Here is a 16,713-nt window from a genome sequence, read left to right on the forward strand (position 1 = left end):
AACATGGCAATTTAAGTATTATTCTTCTAGTTCTTGTATTAAAGTGCTATTTTTTCCTTGGAAATAATAAGAAATATGATAAATCAAGTAAATTGCCTAAGCACCTTTAGCTCTTTTTTATTATGTATTTGTTATACACTGCATTTCTCTATCCATATTTTACTGCAGCATATGGAAGCATTTAAACTTTGATTGCAGCAAGGCCTAGTAATACCTAGGTTTGGGAAAGGAATGCTCTAAGCTTCTGAGGAAGAACCTTGGCAGAGACTGCTTCTCAGAGACAGCCTACACAAATCTGTCTCTAATTGTTTCTGAGGACAGCAGTTAATTATTTTCTGTTCATTATATTCAATCATTTTAATTAGCGATCCCATGAATTTTCCTAGTAAGGGCAGAAATACCTATTTAAAGGCTAATTAAAAGGACTGTAGTCATCTTGAATGAAATCAAAAGCATAAAAAGTGGATGAACAATAAGCTGATCACAAATAATGACAGCATTGGTACCATACTTGGTATTGTCATATTTAAACAGTAGAATGAGGTTCCTGCCTACCTGCCTAGAATATACTAAGCAATTTATACTCTGTCTTATTCTTTCTTAAAAATTAATACATGCAGAATATCAAATCTATAAAATATATCACACCAACAGGTCTGCAATTTGAAGACCTCTGTTCACCCGAGATAGAAGTCAATCATTCCTGAAACAAGTCCCAGGAAACTGGCTTTGTGCCCAGTGACTGTGGTGGAAGCAAAAATAACTTTTTTTATATGTGCTGGTAAGTCATTTAGCATGTTCACCTCATTTCTTAATCCATTTGAAAGAAAAAGGGAAGGAATGCTTTGGTACTTCAAAAAACATGAGGCAAACACATACACACTCTGCTCAAAGTAATTGAGAGATGAAAGCTGTCTAGGGACAGATGACAGCCATGAGGCCATAAGGTGGAGTTAGTGGTGAGCTGCAGGATCTCAGGCAGCACATGCAGACACTCTTTGTTCCCTGCTACTGAGCGTGTCTCGTGCCTGTCCCAAATGAGAGCCCTAAGGAGCAGTAAGGATTTCATTCTCTATCTGCTGGCAGTGCCTTCAGCTCTTCTGCTGAAAATACCAGCACAGATGCTTGTTAGTTGCAGAAGCTTTATTTTGGGATGAAGACATGTCTCTCTTGGAAGCTGGATGAAATCCACCTAACTTATTTTGCAGAACTAATTTCAGCAGACTGTATTACAACCTCTTTTGGTCACTATGAGCCTTACTTGACTCAGATGAGCAAGAGATTCAGATAAGAAAGAGAGACTTAACTGCACTTCTGAAGTTCCATTGCCATATCTATTCCTATAGGTATATTTCTATATTTGCTTTTAGCACCATTTCTGAGCCATAGTGATTTTTAACAGCTAGTTGCCTAATTTAACTCCCCAAAAAGAAACACAAAATTTTATGGTGTATGAGATGCAAAAGCATATCATTAGACATTTTTATTAGACCTACGTCCATCAATGTACTGGAAAGGATGAAGCAATCAGTTCTGCCTTGCCCTTGACCTTCCAGCACATCACTGATAATGGCCACAGTCATGAAGCAGCCTATGTGAGTCAATAGTTGATTTGTCCATCTCTCCATTGCTCTTTGGATGAGTTTGGATTGCTTTTGGATGAGTATTCTCTTTGTGTTCCTCCATATACAGACACCACAGAAAGTTTTAGATTGTGGTCTGCCCTTCTTGTTTCACACCAAAGTTGATGAGGAGTTCTATGTACATGCACTGATTTACTGTAACTACAGTGTTGCCTCCTATTTTTTATTATTTTCTTATAGAGTTGTGAAGGCTTTTAGCCTGCCGAAAAGCCATGGTGAACAAGCAAATCTCCAGGTGTGCAAAAGATATCTGTGTCACACAGTCCATAGGAAGAAAATAACAAAAAGTTCAGTGTCCGTTTCTCGTGCTTTCACGTGTCGGAGGAAAATAACTTTAAGGGATGGGACTATGCAACTACACGAATTTATTGTTTAAAATAACAAATGCATCAGTCGAGGCGTGAGGTTTTACAACACCTCCGAGTAATGGCGACTAGTCACAAGATTTAGGGTTACATCGTAATTTATAACTTTCTAATCCAATAGATACTTAAAATGACACTTTGTTTTAGATTAATGACCTATCACCTGTGGCGATTCTCACTGCAATGCAGCCATGTCTTGACCAATAACTTCTCATGTCACGTACACACAGTTGTCTTTCTTATACCATCTACATTCTTAACTTAAACTTTATAAAACCACACTATTATATTTTAAAACCCTTCACCAAAACACCCAGTGTACAATTTTACTTATGATGATAGGAACACAAGTTTGTAATCCTTTTGCTTAAAGTCCACAAATCTCTGTCAATTAAGCCAGACCTAGTCTCTTCCAGGGTTGTAAATCAAAGCCTCCTTTAATTGCAGGAGTTTCTACTCTGTCTCCCGCAGTTCAGAATAAAGAAGACCTCATTTCCACAGTAAATACCTCAGCACTTCAATTTGTCCCTTAAAATAGAGGGAGATATTATGGTTTCTGAGATTGTATTGAACAGCAACTACAAACTAAGAAAGACTTTTTAGTGGCAACTTTTATGCACACTAAGTCATATCATGGCGTGTCATAACTGTATTATGGAACATAGTCAATTTTTCATATAAGATAGGGGTATGAAATGAAATGAGTTCATGTCCTGCTTTGCTGGTGGTCTCTTAAGCTTTTGAAATTCCTTGACTATATTTACTATTTTGCAAGCAAATGAATGGAATGCTTATGAAGCACTCAGAGTTGAACCAGTGGTGCATTTGGTCCTGTACAGATGGCCAGAAAATATCAAACCACTTTCTAAATGTTCAGTATGATGCATGATTCTGGAGTATATTTTAGATAACTAATCTTACACAGCATGTTTGTCTTTAGTTTAAAGCAAAATGCCAATATTCTATGTGCATCTGTAATTTCTGGGTATATGACTTGCTACACAAAATAACTAACACAGAGTTGCAGCATCTAAAAGAATAATGCTTAGTGCTATGAGACTGGATGAAATGGCACAGAATAGCAAAGCTACAGTCAATCTGTTTTATGTACTATTAACATAATATAATGTAATAATTTTTGTTTGTATTATTGCTTCAGGACCAAGAATAGGCTGTCCTATATCCTTGGAAAAGTGCTACTATGCAAAATAATAAGAAGAGGTGTGGTCGGATTATTTGAGGGCTCAATGTACTTACAAAACCCTCATCTATCTGTGTGAATAATATGAAGTTCCATCAGCCCTGGGACACTTCTGGAAATAATAAATGTGTTAAAAAAATTTCTTTGGACCCTTAGCTGAATTGTCCAACAAACCTTCTCAAATCAATAAATAGAAATAGGCATTTGCAGTTGGCTTGGCTGAATCACTGTTCAAAGATATTTCTCCCTCTTGTTGTAAAATGACCCTAAGCAACAGGCACTTCAGTTAGGAGACTAAAATAACTGAGATGAAATGTCTGAGTGGCCATCCAAAATTTGTAACATCCAAGAAAATGTTTGCACTGTTATACTTGAACAGGGCATTTTTTTCTTTTTGTTCTGTATCCTTCTGTGATTGCAAAAGGTGTGCTAGCAGGGGTGCCCAGTTCTGCCCTGCTAGAACAGAGCTGATCACTTTCTCAAGAGGTAACAAACACTGGGACTGCAATCATTTCAGAGGCAGAGTAAAAAGGGATGTCCTCTGATACCATTTCACCCTCGCAGATACCTAGAGAAAAAAAATTCCTGATCTTGCTCTTAATTACTGCTCCTTCATTGATTTCAAAACCAAGCAGCACTCCAGGAAAAGCATTTCTGAAGGCTACTTTCCTGTCTCTAGCAGTCAGTCACTTAGCGTGCAGAATCGTGGCTTACAACCTCCACTACCTGAAGTGTGATAATAATTACTCAGAAAAAGATTTGTTTGTTTGCTTGAGAGAAAGCCTTTATTCTTGAAGTTGTCTTGATAGGAATGTCAAGAAAAGCCACAGGCTTCCAAGGTTGGACTGAATCCTTTTTTTTAATATCAGTATAAACAAGCTCCACATAATTCAATTTCTAATTGAATCTCTCATCTCAGACATAGCTGCTTGGCTAATTACTCTGGAAAACTATTTTTTTTACTTGACCAGCTATTAAAAATGGTTACTTCTGTGATATTGCAACTTAAAAGTAATGTTATTTGGGAACTGAGGTGTCTTTATGATCTAATGACTATGAGAAAAGTGAAACCTCCGTGCTAGTAAAGTTTATTTTTAGTGCTATGATTTCTATGTTTACTGTAAGATAAATGCAAGCTTGGCATATCACATTTGGAAACATTTTAGATCACTTATGCTAATTTATGTGATGTGGGGATTAATCTCTGTCAGCTCTCAGTCAAAACCAGGTTGTCTGTCATTGCTTTTATTTATTGGAATGCAAAAATCTGACTGCAGAAAGCAGAAGGATTTCATGTGGGTGCTATCAAGAGAAGACAGATTGGTGGAGCTGTGGTTTTTCAAGAGAAGGAGGAATATGGTGGAACTCTGAAGTTGACAGAGGCCAAAGGTTGACTCCAGCTCTAGGGCATGACTTCAGCTAGCAACAAATGAATGGGCTTTTGGGGGGGGAGGGGAGGGAAGCAGGGTGTAGACCAAAAGAAAACTCAAAATGGATGAATAGCCCATTTCTATTTCTTTCCTGTTCCTCAATGCAAAGATATGGAACTTGATGCCTGATTGGAAAGAATGAGAACAATAACAAAGAAACACATTGCCAACCACTTTTGCTTCTACGAAGAATGGCTCATAACTCCACCAATTTTGGCTAGCTGCTCAGGAGGAGGGGATAGCAGTATTACATAAAAATGCTTCTTTTTCAAGAATATTTTGACTGATTAGGTTAGAACATTATGGTTTCAGGAGTTACCAGTCCCAACGGAAGTCCAAAGCAAATGTTTCTTGTGTAAAATTTCACTACCTGCCACTTACAGGCTGAAACCATTCAGATGCCTTTAGTGCAGCATGACAGGGGGGAACATAGGTGCAAGCACATCAGCAGATCAGTACTTGTGCAGGTGCAGGGAGGGAGCATTCCTTGCAGCATGCTGTGGGGACAGAAGCTCAGCAGGGCTATGCATCCACTGCAGCTGTGGATCCCAGCAGGCAGAGCTCCTTCAGCTTCTTGTGCCATTTTATGTGGCTTCAGGCATGGATGCTAGTATCAGCTATGTAGATTATACAGCATTTTTACTGGTTTTTCAGGTGGTTTTTTTTTTTTAATTTTAGTTGCTCGTGGCTCATGGTTGCATTTGTTGGGAAACATGGCTAAATGAGGGAAGAATCTGACAGGGAAGTTAATTAGAGTAGGGAAAGCACCATTTGCTGTGTTTGCCAAAGATTGACTGCCTTTTAAATCTCAGAATATTCTTAGCTCTGCAAGCCCCATTTCTTCTGTAATGCAGCAAAACAAACTGCTGCTGTGTGTAAGTTCACTGAGAGTCCTTGGAAGCTAGAAAGGAATTAGGAAGTAGAAGATTGATAATCTGAATGGCAGAAAAGTATTGGAAGGATGGCAAAAGAAATTAGAAGGAAAGACATTGCAATAACTAACATACATGTCTTGGTATCAGAAAACAACTTCCAAATTTGTGACTCTTCCTAGCATAGCATCTTATTATTACTATCTGCTTTTCCAGAGCTTCAAGTGATTAAATGAGCACTAGGAATGAAAGTTAAAAATTAGGTCTAGAGTTGGAGAATTAAAAAAGATAAAATAATTTAAATTCACATTTGGAACCTATAGGATGACAGAATTGAGGATCTCTGTGCAATTTTAATTTGCTCAATTCAATGTATAGACATTGTGATTGTCTTTAATAATATGAAACTGTAGCTATATTTTTCAGTAATTTCCCACCTCAGACCATGGTTTGGATTAAAAAGAAATTGCATTTTCTTTACAGAATTCTCATGATTGCTGTTAATAGAATAAGCTAATTCAAAAGCATTATTATAGTTACCTCCACAAAGTGACTATTACATTAGGTAGTATCATTATTCTTATTCTATAAGCAGAGGCAGAAAAATGAAAACCAAAATTATCAATACACAATATATGCCAATTTCTATTAAAAAAAAAAAAAAATATCAGGGCCCTAAATTTTGAAAGCATGAGGCTCACTTATTGGCCAAGACAGCAGGTTAAATGTAAAAAAAAGTCTAGAATCACAAAAGCAGTCTGTAGTTGAGGAAGGTTCAGTTTCCCAGAAAAGCACTCAACTATGAAGTCTTAAAGTCATCACTTGCCATCCTGCTTTTCCCTGGCTTATCCAATGCATGTCTCCTTATGTCTTTGGAAGCAGCCTATAGTCTCTACCCTTACAGGCTCCAGATTTGTCCCAGAGCATCATCCATTCCCTTTGTGAATCTGGAATATCTTGCTATTAACCTAAAATTAAACATGATATCATAACACACAGAAGGAAGAAAAAACTGAGATTGAATGAAGACCCCTCACTGGGACATCTTACAAGCTTATGAATGCTTGGCTTTACTGTCTCATTTTTTTCAATGGCTGTATAAGAAAGAAGGAAGCTAAATTGAAACAGGTTTCCAGAGAGAGCATGATCATCAGAATACTGAAGTTGCACTGATCTTCAGTGTTAGTAATAAAGCAATCATCAATTTAAATAATCTTACAGTGATTTCTGCATCTTACAATAACTGCTGCATACTCAGATGTTCAAATGAGTAAAAAGAGAAGAAGTAATTACAATTTTCAAAGCACAGTGCTTTTTATTAATGGTACAGGATAGTAGGCTACAAATTAATTCTTTAGCACAGTGTGATAAATACCTGTCATATTTGACATGGCCAAGTCTAATCCACCTCATACTGAAATGTATGAAAATTTTTTCACCATCTTCAGCAAGTGCAATGGCATCTCTGGATGGCTGTAAGGTTTTTTGGCATTTCACCTGAACAATGCAGATTCAGCACCTGCAGTTTCATATTACTATTGTTAGCTCTTTTGTCCTAAACACAGTAGTTTCACAGAGCTAAATCATTCTTTCATTCGTTTGTTTGAAGTGATGCTTTGCAGCCATTGTATTTTCATGTATTTTTAAGCCTATGTCCTGTAGTAGCTGAACAGACTCTGCAGAATTGTGAAGAGAATGTCCCGACCTAACTGCAGCTTTTCAAGGAGCTCATTGTTGTTCTTATTACAGCTGCACACAGAGAAAATTAGAAAGAGAGGGAAACAGCATAGGCTTATAACTAACAAGCCCCTACCATACCCACAACTACAAGGAAAGTACAACTGCAACAAACCCTTCTGTTGGAAAAATGCCAAGTGTGACTTAGACTGAGTCCAAGATGTCTGCAAACCATGTAATAATAAAGTTATTGCTTGAATAAAGAACTCTGTAAGGTAAAGAAAACCCCACCTCTTTGTCAAACATTCCTACTCTGTGTTTTCAGGGCCATGCGGACTGTGTCTGATACACTCTCCTCTGAACACTTACAGAGGGACTCTTACATCAACGTGCAGGAACAAGGATTTACTGCATCCCAGGGCTCCCATGTCCATCTATTAGATGCAGACCCCTATAAACTTGCCAGCCCATTCCTGGTTCTCCCCAGGGAAACCTGTCCATCACTGCTGCAGGGTAGGTGCCCCAGCAGATGAATCTGACTGCAGGTATGAGTGTAAGGAGTGGGAAGAGAGAGGCAGTGCACAGTGCTGCTGCTGGCAGTTCCCATGTCCATGACTAGGGATGATACTTTACATCACCTTCTTTTCTAAATAAAATCTTATGTCTTCTTGTTTGTTATCTGATACAGACTGACCAACTCTATATTTCTTGTAATTTCTTGCTGCATTTCTCTGTGCTTTTTACACCATCACCATATTTTTTGCTGATTGTCAGATTTCTAGAAATGTGGCTAGGTCCTACTGCTCTGATTGTTCCCTGGACACTGGACGGCAGCCCTGAGAAATCACAGAATCACAGAATGGTTTGGGTTGAAAGTGGTCATTAAAGATCATCTAGTTTCAACCCCTCTGCATTGGGAAGGCACACCTTCCACTAGAGCAGGAAGAATCACCTCTCCTGACCTGCTGGCCACGCTTCCGTTGATGCAGCCTGGGGTACAATGGCCCTTCTGGGCTGTCAGCACACACTACCAGCTCATTTTGAACTTTTTATCAACTAAATGAGTACTCTGTACTTCTTCTTTGTATGTGCAATGAGTTACTTGCACAATATTGTTTCTGTGATTCATGGAATATCATTACTGTAACTGAATAATTGACCTTGGCTGGCTGCCAGACACCTACCCAGCTGCTCGTTTCTTCCTCCTCCTCAGCATGACAGAAGAAGAAAATGCGAGAAAGCTCATGGATAAAGACAGGGAGATCCCTTGCAGTCACTGTCGCAGGCAAAAGAGTCTTGATTTGGAGAAGATTGATTTCATTTATTACCCATTAAAAAAGAAAGAATAAAAAAGTAGAGCAATGAGAAAGAAAGACAAAACCAAAGCACCACTATAGGCCTTCCTCCCAGGTTCAACTTCAATCCTTTTTTCCAAAATCTTCTAACTCTTCTACTTCGTCCTACCCCAAGTGGGACAGGTGAATAGAGAATGGGGGAGTTGCCATCTGTGCACAACTGCTCTTTTCTGCTGCTTCTTCCTCCTCCTCACACTTTCCTGTTGCTCCAGTGAGAGTCCTTCCCATAGGGTATAGTCCTTCAAAAACAGACTGGTCCATCATGGGTGCTGCAGCTCCTTCTGGGAAGTCTGCTCCTGTGTGGACTCTCCATGAGCCGCATGTTTCTTCAAGGGTTTCTTCACCAGCTGTGGCATAGGGAACGCCATGGGCTGCGCTGTGAATATCTGTTCCATTATATTCTACGGGCTGTAGGGGAATCACTGCACCTCCTTCCTCTCCTTTTCTGATCTAGGTGTCTCCAGGGCTGTTTCGCATTTTCTCAATCCTCTCTCTCTGCTGCTCTGCAGGTTTCTAACCCCTTTTTAAATGTTTTCACAGAGGTGCCACCAGCTTGGCTAACAGGCTCAGCTGTGCATCATGTGGTGCCTCAGTTTTGGAACTATTTGGAACTGTCTGGCCAGTCAGGGGCAGGTCCTGGTTTCTTCTCAAAAAGACCACCCTCACAGCCCCTTGCTGCCAGTACTAGGGCATGGACACCCAAGACAGTTGCTGTGCAAGTGTGCAGTAAACCCATGTTGTCCAAAATGCACCAGGTTTCAGCATTCATCCAGCTCAACTCTGCAATCAATCTGTGACTGCATCTATCCCACCTGTAGTGAGTCAGTGTGCTGGTCGGGTGTAGTCTGGCCATGGCTCATTGCCTCCCAGAGGACTGCTCCTGCCCTTTCTTCCCACACTTGCAGCTGCATAACTCTCTTGCCTCCAGCATGCCCTCACAGCACAATACACTTTTGGATATGATTAAGTTTCTTAATCCAATGAAAAACTGTGCCCCTTTTCATTTGCAGAGTTAGCTTTCTGACAAGTTTCTTCCTGACAGATAGGTAACATCTAACTTAGTTCAGCTGCAAGTTTAACTGTGGGTAAATAACCCATGATCGGCAGTGTTCATAGTGTGCATGCACCATTTTTTTTGTTCCCAGAAAACTCAAGTGAAAATACAGGATGCTTTTTGAATGTGGAATGAGGACAGGTATGTATGATTTAAAAGAGTTGCAAATGCCAGCCAGAGTCTGTTACAAACTTAGAGCTCTGGGGAAATAAACAAGGTTGCAGGATTGCCCAACTTTCCAACATTATATTCTCAGAAAAATTATCCCAAATTGCACAACACAATTCAACCAGGCAAAGGCATAATATGATAAGGAAGCCAAAAATCTCCAACTGAAGGCCCAGAGAAGGATAAGAGCTCTCAAGTATATGAAAGAAAAGGATTTGCTTTCTAGAAAAGGCTATTCAGCCAGGAGAGTTCCCCTGAGATACGATATGATAGTTACCTATGAAATCATGAGTGTCACAGTGAATAGGTATAAAATGAATATTATCTTAGACCCCAGCCAAGGTGATAATACCAGTGTTTCCAAAACTTGAACATTTACAGGGAGAAGAGAGCATCCCAGAAGGTGCTGTATATCTTACTCCTGGATGTCTACTAGCCCTATCCAGACAAGCAAGAAGCCTGGGTGGAAAATGGTGGGACTGTCTGAGGACTGGAAATAAGGAGCAACTGGGAGCAAAAGAGCCAACAAGGAAACTCAGTAGATTCTTGGCTTCAGTATTGGTAAGATTCCCATAAGCTGTAACTTTTATAGCAGAGAGATGAGATAGTTTGATTTGGAGTAGGCATACCCAAAGTACTTAGACTAATCAGAATAATATGTTAATGGGGTCACCAAGACCGATAACATTCACCCAAGAGTTCAGAAGGAAATGAGATATAATACTGCAGAACTATTGGCTATCCACAGCACGCGCTGGAGGGGAAACCTGGGAGCTACTGAGCAGTGAGTATGACTCATGAGAAAATTGTAAAACAGGTCTATAGAAAGGAAAGAGATTGCTGAATACATGAATAAACACTGTCTATTGAAAAAGTGTCAGCAGGGCTGGAGTGAAAGGGTGTCCTATCTCCCTGGCCTGCTGGAATTATATCTTGGGCAAAGGGAATAGTACATTTGAATTTCCAAAAAGCCTTTGACTAGATTACATGCCAAAGGTTACAAAAAACCCACCTTACATAGGCCATAGGATTACAGATAAAGACCTTTAATCTATTGGAGGATGGAATAAAGGTTTGAAAATAAAGGCTAATGCTGTACAAAGTGGAAAAATATTGGCAGTGGACTTCAGTAGGGACTAGTATGAGGACTAGACTTATTCATATTCTTCACCAGTGATCTGGAAAGGGAAATGCAGCAAAATCATCACATTTCAAAATAATACCAAGGTCTTACAATAGGCAGTGAGGAATTCCAGAAGTTCACAAAACTGAATGGGAAAAAAGATACCTAATTCATTTCACCAATCTAAAAGAAAAGCAGTGCATCTAGAGAAAAAGAATCTAAAAGTCACCTATGTGGAGAATTCAGGACTCTCAGGATTCCAGCTCAGGAAAGTGATCTTGGAAATATCACAGTCATTTTACAAAAATTATTGACATAGTGTTCAGTATCAGCCCCCTAAAAAGCCAGCAAAATGCAGATCATTGGCAGGAAAGGTGTTGAAAATAACACAAGGAGCATAATTGTGCCACTATGTAAACTTCTCATCTTGCAAGCTTAAAACTCCTGGGTCCTCAAGAAAAACACAGTGGAGCTAGACAAGGTACAGAGAAAGGCAGCTAAAATGATTGAGGGGATGTCACAGCAGTCTTATAAGGAAAGATTCAAAAGATTGAAGCTGTTTAAAGGGAAATGAGGAAAAAATGGATAAGGAAAAAGGACTAAAATTTACAAAATTATGAGGGTGTGGAAAGGTCAAGCAGGAAAGGTAATTACTACATCTTTGCAATGCTAGGGCTAGAGAGCACTTGGTGTAGCTAATTTTAAAAAGGCAAAACGGAGATACTATGCACAGCCTTAAAAGGGAGTAGATAAATTCCTTAAAGGAACAGGCAGTGAAGTGCCATACCTTCTGACACCTTTTAACCAAGCCTTGGGACAGTAGGCAATGGTCTCTTCTGCTTTCTCCGAGTGGCATTTTCTAATGCCACTGTACAAGACAGTATGGCCACTGATGTTATCCCACTGATCCTGAAATGGGAAGTTTCATGGTATTCTTACCCCCAGCCTAAATGGGCTGGGCTAAATGAAGCATAAGGAGAAATTTGTCTTGTCATAGAAAACACATGCTAAAGCCACTGCTGTAATTTTTTCAAACCTCTCAAAAAAAAAAAAAAAAAAGGAAAAATAGGAATTAAAAAGTAATTTCACTAATTTCATGCTGCCCCTCAAAAGTGTCCTATTTCTGTCCTTTCCTTAGAATTTTATTCAGCATTAACCACAATGCAAGTTGTGTAATATACTCATATTGAATACTAATACAAAAAAACAGGAAGTACAATTAACATAAGAACATGACAACATTAATTAAATACTGCATCGTGCTCTTAAAGTCCCTTGTCCAATAAAATGGAATATTTTAGTTTTATTCTGTGCCCCACACAATAATGATCAAATGAAGTGAAACTAGGTATCAAGTTTTCATAGCTCTCTTCATCTCAGAAATGTACAGAAAGTTTTACTGTCCTCCCACTCTGCCCACTGCTGCTCCAGCTGATATGCAAATCAAATCTGCTCTGCTCCCTCACCAACTCTCTTCCCCCCACGAGAACTGATAAAGAATAAAGCTAGAGTTGCTTTCCTTGCTTCTGATTCTGTTGCTGAGCAAGCCTGAAACTTAACTTCTCACTTCTCTCTCCTATTCATGACCATGGAGAAAAGAAGGGAATACTGCATTATTTCCTGCTGGTACCCCTAAAACAAAGGAAATCAAAGCTTTCCTTTTTTCCTGCTCTCTCCTCTCTCCCACATGCTGGTTTACTTGCTGTCCTCCTATTAACCCCAACGAGATGGCACAGGTATCTTTAGTTGTTTCATTATCTTCAGGTGTCTCTGTCCTTCTGTAATCCTCATCTATTCAGGGCTCATTCATCCTCTTACCTTAGTTGAATGGTTAGTTATGGCGTGTATCCCCCACCCGCACCTGAAGTCCTGATCGTCCTGCCCACGCTGAGTTGCCCTCAAAGCTGATACTGTGACTTGTGTTGCCTCTTACCACATCGCCAATCCAGTGTGGCCATGCAGCAGCAGACTCCACAAGCCCGGCCCCGGAACACCCCGCCCCTGGCGCTCGCACAGACAAAGCGCAAGCGAGACGCAAGACCCTTTGTCCCCAGTGAATATTTAGTGTTATTCTTGTTGAGCTGAGCTGAGTAAGGGCAAGTGACTGGAAATGCAAAGTCCCGCCACTCCTGTGCTCAGGAGATTTAGACCACTCCGCTGGATGATGTTGGTTTAATTGTGCTGAAGCAGAATGGTTCTTTGAGTTCAGACAATGCCCAGCCCCGCGGAGAGCCCTAACCAAAGGTTATCTGTCAAGAGGAAGTTCACCCATCCTTGGTTCTTGGTTTCCTTGGTCCTGCAGAATGCAGCTTCTCGTATCAGACATTCCATTTACTCTAAAACTAGTCATTCATTCATCTGAATGCAAAAAAACCACCCCAGTATTCCAGGTGACTGAACTGCACTTTATTGAAGGATTTGTATTCTGCTGCTGAATGGAATGAGCAGTTAGTCATAGAGGCTTCACCCAGCAGATCACTTAAACAGCTGAGAGAGTCACAGCAAAAGGTGTCCCATCTGGAGGGACCCCGTTGTTTTAGAAGAGTAACTGTGTAAAATTTTTGTAATTTGATGTTAAAATCAACTTTCTATAGCAATTAGAGATTTTTGTTCCTATTCCTTATAGTTTATTATCTTTTATATTTATTAAGAAGTTTAAATGGGTATGTGGTATGTGAGGAGATGTGACCTTTATACTTTAAAGACTGTGAAACATTCCAAACCTTTAGGTAGAAAAGTAAATCAATTTAGAAGGTGATGTAAGGAAAAAGATCTTTATTTTAAGGAGGTAGTATAGGACATTTATTATTATCTTTATTTTTTAATGAAGGACCTGAGCACATATGTCTCTGAGACAGAAATAAATGACAAAACTTTCCAGAAGCAAGAAATTCTCTCTGAATTTTCAGCATTTCAGTGCAGGTACCTTCAGACATTCCAGTGTGTTGTGTTCCACATTTCATTCTGTACCTCCAGTCTGTGTCCCATGTATTTGCCTCAGTACAAATGTTCATAGCAGAACAACTGCATAGAATCTTTTCCAATAGCAGTCATACCACCACAACTGTGGGAAAAATGTTCTTTTCATTTATTGCTCTGAGTGAGCAAAATGTACCTTTCCCTTTACTATTGTGTGTTGCACTGTTTATTTCAAAAAGAATCAGTGCTCAGCAATTCATGGCAATATGGTCATACTCCTCAAACAAATAATTTCTATGTTGCCGAGGGAAAAGTCTGAACAACTTCCAACACATCAGAGACAAAGCTGGCAAATCTGATATCACTCTAACACGTCTGTATGATGCTCAATACAATTCAAACAGTGGGCAGATCTTGCCCAGTAGAACCCAGGAAAGCAACTACTTTTTGTCTGTGTACAAAATTCTCATTGCAGCTAGTGAAACAGCTACAGCAAATTTCAGCTAGTTTTTGGTAGTATTTTGTGAAGCACAATACTGGTGTGAGCAGAAAATCATACTAGAATTAAATAATGGATTTTATTCCCCAGCTCCTAATTTTTGAGAGAAGTCTTCAAAACTTCTTTTAATTGAAAATAATATTTTTCAGTTTCTTCTAGTTTGAGTAATGTATGATGATAAAAATGAGCAGAATGATACTTAAAAAAACTGTACCATTAAAATAGCTGTGAAATTTAGGCCTTCTCTTGTAATTATGCAGTGTACACCTAACATACAATGGTTTATGTATGTAATTAGGAAATTGAACTCCCATGGGAGCAGAAATGCAGATGATGTATAGTGGCATTCTTAGGAAATAGAAACACTTCAACAGAAGTTTCTTGGTCAGGAAGACTGTCCAACAGACTGAACTGGTGGTATTTTAAAGACAGAGACTTACACTAATGCTTGCCAGAGTTAAAAACATAGATGAAATTTTGATTGTCTGGGCATACAAACTTTTGACAAGCATTTATCATGTATGTTGAACAAAAAATGTCTTCTATGCACATGTCAGAAAGACAAGAAAGGACATGAAAAAGGTCAATAACAATTTAGAAAAAAAACCCTGAGTCCTTGGTGTTATCATTATAGTAATTTAATAGTTTTTCAGGTGATTTTTGCCTGGTTTTTGTTGTCCAGTGCATCAGGGTGTGGAACAGCAACTGCAAAGACAGGAGTACAGAGAACTACTGTTCAGAAGAAAAATAAACCCTACTTCCATTTTCAGCCACATCATAAGAGAGTTGAGCTAGATAAAGAATTCAGAGTGTGAGGTTTTGGTCTAGTACTTTCCTGCACTGTATGCAGTTGCTCAGACATATTTATTATTACATTGCATTAATACACTCACATATATTATTTTTAAAATAAGAATTGGGAAGATGATTACAAACGCAGCTGATATTCCTAGAATTCTGATAACACTTACTGTTCTCCGTTAACTATGTCTAACCAAGAGTGAAACACAAAGATGGGACAGATAAATAAAAAGGGATTTCTCACTCTGGGACAGAATTTATAATGAATGCATTAAACTCTGTTAGGCAGCTGGAGAAACCTTGGGTTATAACAGAGGACCCATAAACGTCAGTGTTCTTAGAGGATCTGGGCACCTTGAAGTGGGGCTTACCACTTCCAGGCGTTAGGCAAGCTGTTCAGCACTTTGAAGAATGAAGTTTTACTTACTTGTACAAAAAACTCCAATTAGTGTGCATCAGATTCACAGGCTTGACAAAAAAAACCCCAGAGTAATTATCATTTGCCTACTTAGATATTGCTAAAGGTGTTCTTATAGTGCAGAAGAGCTCCTATCTTTTGAAAGAGAAAATTTGTTGGTTTAAATAAAATGGATTTAGTGTATGGTTTATAATTCATAAATCTAGCAGGAATATGGAATTTGCCTATGAATTATATTTTAAATAAAAACTGAAGCAACAGAACAAACTAATTATTCATTTAATATGAATGATCTCCATAGAGGTAAAGATGTTTCTTCAGGTGTGCAAGGAATTAAACAGACACTGTCAAAGCTATGGACAAAGTATAATGAGTTTACAAAATCCATTCTATTTTCTTTATCTGTTCCCTGAAGCCACAGTGTTAATAACCACTTTCATTCAAATTTGTCTCAGGCCTATTTTCCCAGACTACCTCATTTTATAGATAGATAGATTTTTTTTTTTTTTTTTTTTTTTTTTTTGGCGCAATTTACAAATCAGGAAGATCCTTATACAGTTTAAAAAGGAGGATATGCATTCCTCATGCCCCTGAGAGTCCATTTCTGGGAGCTATCTGCAGTCATTTTTACAGTAATAAAGGGTTGTATTCAGAACTGCTGGTAAGTGGTGCAGGAAGACAGTCAAGAATAAAGCCTGTTTGTTGGCACTATTCATTTTAAGAGAGACCAAGCTTTATCTTGGAAGCTCATAAAACCTGTGACTCCTGACCACACTCACTAAGGTTCTGATAGATTTTATATTGGCACGTTGTGTACAAATTAAGAAGCAAACTATATCCTCTTCCTAAGGTATACCCTGTGATAAGCACATTTGGCTGAGAGAGAGAATGTGGAGTTTAAGTAGAGCCAATTTCATTTAACTTATTAACAGCTGTGTCAGTCACCCATCTTTTTGGGCTGCATTCACTACCACTATGCTCCATACACCCATTATTTTTCTCAGGTCTGAAATGAATGCAAATTGACTTGCTAGCAGTTAACCTCACTGGTGTCAGTGGGTGCCTAAGCTGCAGGAAAAGGGTGAATCAAATGTGCTGCACGTGTCTGGGGCAGACACGACAGAGCTTCCTCCTTGCTCTTGTCAGAGGGATCTCTTTGGCACTCTGTCACACCGCACTGCACAAAGC

This window comes from Corvus moneduloides, chromosome 4, assembly GCF_009650955.1.
Source record: "Corvus moneduloides isolate bCorMon1 chromosome 4, bCorMon1.pri, whole genome shotgun sequence".
NCBI lineage: Eukaryota > Metazoa > Chordata > Aves > Passeriformes > Corvidae > Corvus > Corvus moneduloides.